Raw genomic sequence first — 12,399 nt, forward strand, 5'->3', positions numbered from 1 at the left:
ATTGAGACCAAGTTTTCGATATCAGTGTAATGAGCAAGCGTGTGGAATTTCATGTAATTTCGAGATCGTTTGAGTAGGCTATGAGGTGTTTGAACCTGGTAGGGACCAGGGGCATCAAGGTGTCAAAAAACTCTAATTTTGAGCTATAAATAGAGATTTTTAGGATTTCATTTGCTCATTTGCACTTTGGTAATTCCTTGGTTTTCTCTGCAATTTGTGTGCTTTTTTCTGAGTATTTGATCATCATGGCTAGTTATAGAGCTCAATTGCACCTGTCTAACTAAGTACGTTCATATCAGAGACCTCCTGGGACTGGCGGCATGGTATTTTTCTAATTTTTTCCCGATTTATGCCTGTTTTATGTTTGTTTTTCAAAAAAATTCCATGATCAATTTTTGCTATCTGTCACGCAATCGCTTGTCGAATTTCACGCATTAGTGTTAAGTGTACCGCAAACACTGTAAATGCTACGCATGCGCCCTAAGTTTTGCACATTAGTGTTATCATGTTGCATAAGTGTATATCATTACGCATAAGTGTTAATCATTATGCATGCGCCCATTTCATTACGCAAGAGTCATATTTGTACCGCATAAGTCATAACTATCATGCATTCGTTGTATATGTAATTTTTTGTCATACGTTTGAAAATATTTAAGTTTTTCAGGATCCGATATCTGATATTTAGATCATTTTCTCGTTGCAGGAGAACATTGGAGTGTTATACTGCCGACAGAGCAGACCTAGTGGACTTGATCTTCGAGCTGACTTATCGGATGAGGAGATTGAGCATATCTGACAGCTTGGTCTATACCATGTTTTACATTTGCCAGAGGTTACGACCAACAGGGCCATGATTACAACTTTGATAGAGCGGTGGTATTTTGAGACTTGTTCTTTTCATCTTCCGACTGGTGAGGCATCCATTACGCTAGAAGATGTATGGCGTATATTGTGTATTCCCATTCATGGTGAGAGAGTTATATATGACCATGATGATGGCATTGTTGGTCTATGTGCGTTGTTCGAGTGTGAGGTTCAGGATTTGCAGATCAGTGGTCGTTATGACATCCCTTGGGCCCGATTAGACTATGATGACCTGACTATTGTATTATGCAGTGTTGTCAGTGGTTTACTGATACCTGACAAATGAGGTCATGGGTTTCCAGTTGGATGGGGCAGAATGCTCCATGATATGATTGTGCATCATCAACTATATGCTTGGGGTCCTGTCTACTTGCCATGTTATATTATCAGATGCATGGTATTGTGTATCTTGGATAACGTTCTATCAATTGTGGTGTTACTTTGCTTTTGACATGGGCATGGGAGCACATTTCTATTTCTAGGTCTGTCAATAATGTAGAATTGCAGCCTGGTGAGCCTTATGCCTTTAGGTATACAGTAGGTATCAGACACAGGGGTTCGAGGAACACCTTGTACTAGAGACATTAGTTTGACATATTGCAACATTTTATTTGGAGACCTTACTTAGATTTCCTCGGTTAGCCTGATGATGTAGTGCATTTTTCTTTCTGCCGACAGTAGAGATATCTCATTGGGAGGACCTTTGAGACCCAGCAGATTATCGAGATGTATCTTTCAGGGCAGGTTCTCAGATAGTTCGGTGAGGTATAGGTGACACCTGTGGTTACTGCCTATTTTGCTTGTGTATCGCGAGAGGTATCTAATTGGGGTGTGTGCATACAGCCACATGTTGCTTCTGCTGAGTTTGATTCTCTGCAGCCATTACTCTGGGGTTGGAGCAGATCTAGGGATGATGGTGGAGTACGATGTGTGGTTTTCTAGGCACATGCCAGTGCCTTTGACTGATCCCGTTGTTCTGATTATAGCACAGCAGATTCGCCATCCTAGACAGCAGTTGAGGATAGACGCAAGGAGAGAGTCGGAGGAGGAGAAGAGGGTGGAGCTAAGGGAGGAGATGGGGGAGATGATGGAGATGAGGATGTAAACATTGGTGGGGCCACCGAGTCTATTAGCAGTGAGGACGATGATGATTCTTCTGATTCATCGATCAGTGAGGATGGAGATGATGATGAGGATATGCTGGAGCTAAGGATGGGAGAGGATAGGTTGATGATGAGCTGGAGACTCTCAGAGTGTAGGTTCAGAGTTTGGAGGATGAGGCCGCCAGATGAGATATCGAGTGAGATCGTCTCCAGAGGGAGAGAGATGAGGCAGTGCGAAGATGTCAGATTACTATGGATGCCTTATATCAGCTTTTTAGAGCAGGTACAGATGCGCGCGACCAGGCAGATAGGTATTTCACTGCTATGCAGGAGTCTATTTATTATCGGCAAGCATATGAGAGATTCTAGCTTTAGTGCATACATGGGGAGGAGATTGAGTAGATCTACTTCACGACAGACTAGCAGTGGTGGTGTTATGGGACCACCTCGACATCCTGGGGCAGGATCTAGTGGATAGGATCCACCTGCTGACAGAGGCAGTGTCTGTTGATCATGTTATCTAAGCCTTCGGGTTTATTTATTATATTCACACACATTATCATTTTTGAGTTATATATATATATATATATATATATAGCATGTGGGTTTTGGTAATGATCTATGTATGTTTTATATGATGTTATGAGTTTTATGATGCATATCTATTTTAATTCTATATGATTCTAAATGCAATGGTAGTGCATGTATGTAGTAATGATGTAAATGAATGCAAATGAATCTATAATGAATGCAAATGAACTCTATAATGATGAAATGCAAATGAACTCTATAATGAATGCAAATGAACTCTATAATGATGAATGCAAATGAATTCTATAATGATGAATGCAAATGAACTCTATAATGATAAATGCTTTTTGTATGATAATGGTTGAACCAATTTTAACTCAGATACATCTTGAAGGAATGTTAGTCAAATTGATAGAGAGAAAAATTGATGATAGAAATAATGTTAGAAAGAATGTGATTTAGACAGAAGATGAGAAATCAACAAAACATCAATAAGAAATTTGAGATGAGAATGAGAATGAATTTGAATGAATCACGAACCCTATATCACATATTTTATTGCATCAATATATATTCATCACTGAGCCTTATTATTGAACAATGAAGCTTTAGCACATCAAGGTATAAGGAACCAAGATGTAAAGATATCTCATTGAAGAAACAAACACGTAGCAGACAAGGAGTGAACCCTCCATTCTGGGAATTGCATTAGGGGTCGAGGTATGTGTGGCGATTTCACCTTGATGTGAAAGCTCTTATCACAGACACCCACTAGAGCAATTTCCCTAGAATTTCATCGGTTCACACCACAAACAGCAAACAAAGAAAAAGATAATGCTCATCATAGCTCCTCTAGTCACTTGTGGACATCCTTGAATAGCATAAGAACAATATCTGTCACCAAATGATAAAAGATAAAGATTGACCTGGACAAAATTCAGCAGCTATACTGACCTTGTGCCTTCATTCTCAGTTGTTTGATGTGATGATTGATAATGTCTAATCTCAGAAAGTTGCGGACCCCGTTTAAGACTAACCTGTCTGATTTCGAGTGTATCCTCTTCTGTTTAAGACAAGATAATGATCATGTTGATATGGATATGATACGATTGATAAGACAGTTTGATCAGTTGATTGTAGATGTTTGACTAGATAGTCGTATCCTTTGTTAACTTTGTGCGAAGTGTTTGTTGGATATCTACTAGGGTATTTGTTTCTCACAAGACATTTTATTGCAATTTTTTTTGATTGATTGATTTTCGATTTTTAGTTCTTTTCCAAGAGCTTTTTTGAAGTTTTTGGATTATGTGGATCGATATTTGAATGTTTCTGGTTGATTTTTTCAAGACTTTTTGTAGATGTTTTTGATTGATTTTTTTCAAGATCATATTTGAATGTTTTTGGGATTTTATGGTTCAAGACATTATATGAATGTTTTTGGGTTTTTTTAGTTTTTCAATGTTTTTGGATTTTGTGGTTTTCGATTTTTGTGGATTTTGAGTTTTTCATTGTTTTTGGATTGAGTTTTTCATTGTTTTTGAATTTTGAGTTTTCCAATGTTTTTGAACTTTGTGTTTTTCCAATGTTTTTGAATTTTGAGTTTTTCCAATGTTTTTGAATTTTGTGTTTTTCCAATGTTTTTGAATTTTGAGTTTTTCCAATGTTTTTGAATTTTGTTGAAGGACGTTATATGATTTTTAGGATTTTTTCAAGACTTTATTTGTTTTTTAGAATTTTTTCAGGACTTTATCTGTTTTTTAGGATTTTTTCAAGACTTTATATGATTTTTAGGACTTTTTCAGTTATGCCCCCAGTGTGCAGACCTGTATGACATGATGATCTGCAGACTATAATTTCTCAAATATCGATCCATTGCTAGTAGGCGTTTATAGCCCTGATGGAGTTACTTGCATGTTCCCATAGTCAAGCTTTTTATCGCATTTTATATACATGATATTTCAATTATATATCATTGCTCTATTTGCCTTTAGATGGGTATTTGGCATAGCTCTTTTTCTCTTTTTTTCTTTTCTTTTCTTGACTTGTAAGTAATGAAAACCTACTTGGGTGTGACAATTACAGCGGCGTTGAAGTATAATTTTAGATTTTTCACTAGTCATATGATCAACTAGGTGTCTAGAATGAATTAGAGATTTATTGTGTTTGAGATATAGCAATTGATAGATTGTGGGTTAACAAGTCTCAAATAGTGAAATTGCTACCCAACCATAAGTAAAGTGTCATCACAGGGTAATGTTGAGAATGAATGACCTTAGAACCTCAAAGACTTCATGTCTGAATATCTAAGAAAGGAGATGACCCTTGTTTTCCTTAAATGCAAACAGATGATAAATTTGAACAGTTGCCTTGTTTTATTGATGCTTCTATATGAAAATATGGAAAATTGTAAGAATGTGATGCATCTAAAAAAGAAACTACATATAATGTTGTGTTTTAAATGATGTGATATGCAATGTGAAAAATAAAACCTAAACTAAACAGCCCTTAGGTATAATATCGCTTAAGGTGCATGTTGTTCATAGGGTCAAAGATTGGATCTCCCTCCATGGTAGCCAAATTATAGGCTCCATTTCCTATGACCCTTGTTATAATGAAAGGACCTAGCTAGTTAGGTTTGAATTTCCCTGGCCTTTCTCATTCTGCTAGGTTCCTTTTAATCTCTTTAAGTACTAGATATCCCACTTGAAAAGTTCGTGGGCGGACCCGTTTATTCTAACTTCATCTCAGTCTATTTTGATATCCTTGTAGATGGTTAAACGTTGTTTGTCTTTTTTCATCAAGGGTTTCGAGTTCTTGTAACCTTGCTATCCTGTAGTCTTCCTCTGATATGATGTTATGTAAGGAGACTCTTAGAGACAATATTTCTATTTCAATGGGGAGTATCACTTCTGTCCCATAGACTAAGGAATATGGTGTTGCTCCTGTAGGTGTGCGTACTCCTGTTCTATAGGCCCAAAGAGTGGGATTTAACTGGAGATGCCAGTCTCATCTTGTGTCAGTAACTACTTTCTTAAGAATTTTCAGTATTGTTTTATTTGTAGCCTCTACTTGCCCATTACTTTGTGGATAATATGGTGTGGAAAATCTATGTTGTATGTGGAATTTGTCACACAACTCTTTCACTTCCTGGTTTTTAAATAGACGCCCGTTATCTGTAACAAAGCACATTGGAATTCCATATCTACATATAATGTAGTTGAGCATGAATTTCGCTATCTGCTTTCCAGTGGTGTATGTTAAAGGAATCACCTCAACCCACTTAGTAAAGTATTCAATGGCTATCAGGATAAACTTGTACCCATTAGAAGAAGTAGGGTTGATTTTACCCACTAGATCTAATCCCCATTGTGAAAATGGCCACGGTGATGTGATGGGTTGAAGATCTTGTGCTGGTGCATGAATAAGGTCTCCATGCATTTGGCATTGTTTACACTTTTGTACATACTTGTAAGCATCTTTTTCCATTGTTGGCTAGTAATACCCTATTCTCAGCAATTTCTTTGACAATGGAGGACCACTTTGTGAGCCCCACAGATTCCATCATGGACTTATTTTAAAGAAAGATGTGCTTCATTCTCATCCAGACATTTGAGAAGAGTTCCATCGAAACCCTTTCTATACAAAGTATCATCTATAATGGTGTATCTAGATGCCTGACGAATAAAGGTCTTCTTTTGATTTCTGGACAAATCCGGTGACATGTATTGGGTGTGTAAATATGTATATATTTCATTGTACCAAGGTGATTTTGGACCCACAATTGCACATACATAGTCTGATAAGGGAGTCTCATATACAGGTAGCATTAACTATTCTATGATAAACTCAAATTGAATTTCGTTAGCAGGCATATTCAGAAGAGATCCTATGGTTGCCATTGCATCTGCTACCTTGTTTTGTATTCTTGGGATTTGTTCAAAGGTAATTTTGTTGAGTGCTCCTTGTAATCTTCGACCAACTTTTTATAAGGCATGAGTTTGTCATCCTTCCTATTGTAATCATCATTGACCTGGTTTATAGTCAACTGTGAATCACCATAGACTTGTAACTCTTGTATTTTCCATTGTACAGCTGTACGAAGCCCTATGAGGAGAGCTTTCTATTCAGCCATATTGTTGGTGTATGGGAAATTGATCCTAAATGACTTAGGTATAACATCCCCTTGGGGAGTAATGAAGAGAATGCCTGCTCCAGATCCATGATTTGTATATGACCCATCAAAGTATAATTTCCACATCACTAAGGCAGTTAATGTAAACATGGATTCGTCTGGAAAGTCTATCAACAATGGATGATTGTCTTGTATAGGAGCCTCTGCTATGATTTGTCCTTTGATGGCTTTTCTGTCTATGTATTCTATATCAAACTCGCTCAAGATCATAACCCACTTAGCCAATCACCCAGTCAATGTTGCTCTACTCAATAGATACTTGAGTGGGTCAAAGCGTGCAATGAGTTGTACCTTATGACTCAACATGTAATGTCTGAGCTTTTGTGATGCAAAGATTACTACTAAGCATGCTCGCTCTATGGGGGTATAATTAAGCTCATAGTCGATCAGAGTCCTACTTATATAATAAATGGCTCTTTCTTTTCCATTTTTGTCATGTTGTGCCAATAGAGCTCTTAGAGCTGAGTTTGTTGTTGATATGTATAACAATAGAGGTTGTCCTAGACTAGGCGATATTAACAATGGTGTGTTCAAAAGATAATCTTTCAGAGCTTGGAAAGCTTCCTGGCATTGCTATGTCCATTTAAAAGTAACTCCTTTCCTAAGTAAATGCTGGAATGGATGAAACTTATCTGCCAACTATGCTATGAATCTCCTTATGGATTGTAATCTTCCTTGTAACCCTCTAAGTTGTTTAAGTGTTGATGGAGGTTGCATATCAATGATTGCCTTGACCTTGGCAGGGTCTATTTCAATTCCTCTATTTGATACTATAAACCCTAACAGTTTACCTGATGTTACGCCAAACACACATTTCTTTGGGTTTAATATGACATTATACTGCTCCAACTGATCAAATATCTGTGTAAGAACTGCAAGGTGACTTTCCCTGGTTTGTGATTTAGCCAATATGTCATCCATGTAATCTTCCATTATGTTATGGATCATGTCATGAAACAATGTTGTCATGGCTCTTTGGTATGTTGCTCTAGCATTTTTAAGACCAAATGGCATCACATTCTAGCAGTACATTCCCCATGGGCATGTAAAGGCCATTTTATGTTGATCTTCTGGTGCAATTTTAATCTGGTTGTATCCTGAAAAACCATCCATTAAGGATAGCATCTCATTTCCAGCTATTAGGTCAACTATCATGTCGATATTGGGTAGCGGGAAGTCATCCTTAGGACAAGCTCTATTTAGATCTCGAAAATCAGTACAGATTCTTATGCCTCCCTTGGGTTTAGTCACGGGTACCAAGTTGGATATCCATTCCATGTAGTCAATAGGTCTAATAAAACCTACCTCCAGCAACTTTTGTAGTTCTATTTTAACCAGTAATGCAATAATTGGATGCATTTTTCTTAATTTTTGCTTGTAAAGCTTAACTCCTAGTATCAATGGTAAGTGATGTAACACTAATTTAGAGTCTAAGCCTATGAATAGGACCAAGCAAAGTTGATAGGTCATTGCTTGAAAAAATGAATGAATCTGTCTTTTTCGTCTTTGCTCAGTGATTTTGCCAGATGGATGTTATGTACAACCTCCCCTTCTGCTATGTTCACTTCTTGTGTTTCCTCTGTAAGTAATGCTAAACTTTCTCTTTCCATAGGAAGATTACCCAATTTAATTTTGTCATTATGGGTAGTTTGATCCTTATCTTTTGTTGGAGACGTACTTTCTTCTCCAAAGTATGTCATTCTGTTTAGGTCTATAGCAAACCCTGCTTTATGATCACCTTGCGGAAATCCCTCTCCAATTCCTAGAAATTTTGAAATTGCTTCGTCGTTTTCAAACCAATCTAGTGTTGGTTTTCCTTCTTGCCCCTAATCAATCAAGTGTGAATGTACTAGGGGTAAATCATTACTCCCTTCTTTAGTAGACTCGATAACATGAAGACTTGATTGTTTGACTGGCTTTGTGTATCTTCATCTTGTATAAGCCTTATTTGATTCCTTAATATTACACTTTCTGGTGGGCTAGAATCATGGAGTGATAAGAATTCGTAATCATGAGAGTCTGTCTCACTTTCAATATATGTTTCATTATGAGTTATCATCACTTATTTATTCTTGTTCCTATCCTTGATTATGTTGTAGATTAACTGGTCTTTTTTGCACATTAGTGACCCTTCTTAAGCCTCGTATAAGCCTTTGCAATCTTTCTTCATCTATTTTGTTAGGTTGAGTCTAAGTTGCTTCTCATGGTAGAAGTAGTGATAATAACCATGGGTGGGATTCAGGTGGTGGGGGTAATCCTGCATCTATTGCCACATTAGCTTGTACTGTTGTGTCAATAACTACATCATTTTGTAACTCAGTGGTAGGTTCTTGCAAGAGTTGTCTCATGTCTTCCCCATCTGATTCTACACTTGGTGATGTAGGTACCTGATTACGCATTTGAGATGAAGATGGAAGCACCTGTGTGGACAAATTCCTGTGTGATATGTAATCTATTGTTTTGCTTGGTCAATTTAGTATATCAAGAGTATGTTGTCTTGCTTCGGTAATATGTTGTACATGCTTGTATCCCAATCCTTGATTCCCTAGATTATCATTCGGAACAACAGGTTCTAGTCTTCCTTGTTTCTGTAACCCCAGGTCTATGGTACCATCATAGCCATGTCTTTGGAGTATTTTGAATCCATTGCCATACTGATCTATGTGTATTCTGGGTATTGTCATATGATCTTCTTCTCTATATATCCAATGGTTAACATCTTTGTTCAGGGATTCTTCTTGGAAGTCACCCCATCTAATGAAAGAGCATGAATCTGTGTATCTGACAATTTATTTTCCTTTGTCTCGCTTTTGCACTGTAGTGTGAGGTTTCCCAAAGGACTTAGGAGAAAGAGACAACTGTTTCCCACTTAAAGTATTTGCAATAGAGTATTCTCCACAACCCATATCCTTTATTTGTAAGGAGGATGTTGTAGGCATATCTTTTTTTGTTTCTGTGATCTTTAATGCTTCCAGCTGTGTAATGAGAGGTGCAACCTAATTGATAGGTATCTAATTTTCCACACTATCTTTCAGATAATTGCAATGTGGAATGGATTTGGATCGCCCTTTATGGTGATTTCAATACCATTGTATGGGAATTTGACACACTGATGAAATATGGATGGTACTGCTTGCATAGTGTGGATCCATGGGCAGCCTAATAACATGTTATATCCCAGTTCTCTGTCCAAGACTTGAAAAGAGACCTCTATTGTTATTGGTCCTACTTGTATAGGTAATGTTACAATGCCTTTAGATGGACATTCTTCGTCATCGTAAGCCTTGATATTTATCATTTTGGAAGAATCAATGTGAAGTTCAAAATATCCCAGTGCTTTGACTAGCTTTAAAGCACAAATGTTGAGACCAGCTCCCCCATCTATGAGTACTCTTCTGATTCTTTTCTTATGAATGTAAGCTTCCAGATGTAGTGGGTCATTATGAAGCAATTTATCACTAGGAATATCTTGTTCTATGAATGCAATACATGTGCCTTGTATCAGATTTCCTACCATAGTTTGGAAGGCATTTTCATCTATATCTTTGTCCACTACTGAATCTTGAAGTGCTTTGTCCAGTATAGCTCTATGATTGGGTGAAATATGCAATAATTCGAATAATGATATATGTGCTAGAGTTTTCTTAAGTTTCTCAACTACATTGTAAGTCCCTACTACTGGTGGTTGATTTTGTGGTATCCCTTGTAAAGTTACCTTTGACCTGCGAGTAACTACTGCATAGTCTCTATCTCTGGGAGTAATTGTGATTGTAGCAATTGTATCATTTGTATCATAGGTTGTTTTATCAATATTTATGTTAAATCCCTCTTCATAGTCTTGATGTGTATGTTTGACATCCATAATATGTCCAATGAGTTCATCTTCAAACCAACCTGAGTGAGATGGTTGATCATGCCCCCAGTCTCTAAGACAAAGATTTGTATCATCATCGTACTTTGGTGCTTCAGATATCATGCAAATTTGGTGATCATCTCTATGAGTATCTTGATATTGGTCTTCTTGATCAAGTGTTTCTTATGAATCATTGTTTGTTGTATCTCCTGAGCTAATGGCATGAATAGTGTAGTCGTATGAGACCTTTGTGTAGTTAGCCATATTGTCTTGGGTACCTGATGTGGTAGCTTTTCCCTTGTCATGCTTAACAAAAGGATCCTTAAAAATCCTATGATTTGTGTTTGATGAGGTCTTATCAGTATCAATTGTGATGTCCCCTTGGTCTATCATATCTTGGACCAAGTTTTTCAATTTGTAGCAACTTGTCATTTTGTGACCTTTAGTCCTATGATAATTGCAGAAATCATTATCATTCCACCATGTGGGTTTGAAAGGACCTGGTTCATACACTCTTACTTCAGGTAAAGTGATCATGTTTGTCTATATTAAATTTTTGAGTGCTGACTTAATTGGTTCTCCTAAAGGTGTGTAATTTCTTCTTGGAGTGTTTACCCTGGGGTATCTTGTGTTCATGTTTTGCGTAGCATTTACATTTGCTAATGTTGTGTCATTCCATGTATGTGGATTTTTTGACTAACTCATTCCCAAAGATAAAATGGGTTGAGTTCTGTTTATCATTTTGGCGTCTACAATACCATCATTGGTCACATTTTTGTTTTTTGACGAAAACTTAGATTTGTCATTGTTGTTGGTGTTGCCATACTTAATAAGACCTTTCTCTACTAATCCCTTCTCACATTTGAGAGCCTTTTATGTGATTTGTTTGAATGTGGTTACACATTGTATTTGTATCAGATATTTAATCTTAGAAATCAAATTTTCTGTAAACATATCCACTCGCTCTGTTTCTAGGATAATTGTCTTGCACCTCCTATACAAAGCCCTCCATCATTGTATGAAGGATGGAAATGTTTCATTCTCGTATTCTTTAGAGGCACATAAGTCCATCAAAGTAAGGGTGTCAATGTTGTGCGAGAAGTTTGCTATAAATTATTCAGCTAATTATCCCCATGATGTGATGGTTGGTGGTAAATGTGAAAACCACTATAAAGCCAAACCTCCCAGACTTTTAGGAAATAGTCTCATTAGATAAGTATCTTCTGAGGCAACTTCTATACATGTCATAAAAAATTCTCTGATATGATCTCTAGGATCACCCTTCCCTCGATATCTATCAAATTTGGGTGTTTCAAAATGTTGTGGGAAAGGTGGCATGTATAATGTGTGATCGAATGGGTAAGGACGTAGGTCCTACATTGTGTAGCTCTTTTTATCATTACCAGTTTGCATTGTCGTCATTTGTTGTTGCAAATTCTATATTTGTTGTGTCAGAATATCTATTTGTGTCAAAGGTATACCTTGTGTTTGTGTATGTCCCACAAAAGGATTCATGGTTGCATAACTAGGAGGTTGTTGGAAGGTACCAAGATAATAACCTTGTGTGTTGTGCGTTCCACTAGGTAGTGTGAAATAGCTGATATGCGAACCCATGTTTGGTTGAGTTGTATTTGTTGTATTGGCAATACCTAGATTTGCATTTTGTTGACTATATGTGGATCCCATAGAATAGGAAACTAGAGATTGGGTTGCACTAGGTATTGAGACACTTGATATTATTGGTATGCTCTGTGATGGCATACTAGCATTGATCATTGAGGATGACACACTTGTTTGAAAGTTTGTATTTGTGTTGACATTTGTTTGGATAGGTACGTTTTGAGGAAAACTGG

Source organism: Cryptomeria japonica, chromosome 6 (genome assembly GCF_030272615.1).
Source record: "Cryptomeria japonica chromosome 6, Sugi_1.0, whole genome shotgun sequence".
NCBI classification, from domain to species: Eukaryota; Viridiplantae; Streptophyta; class Pinopsida; order Cupressales; family Cupressaceae; genus Cryptomeria; species Cryptomeria japonica.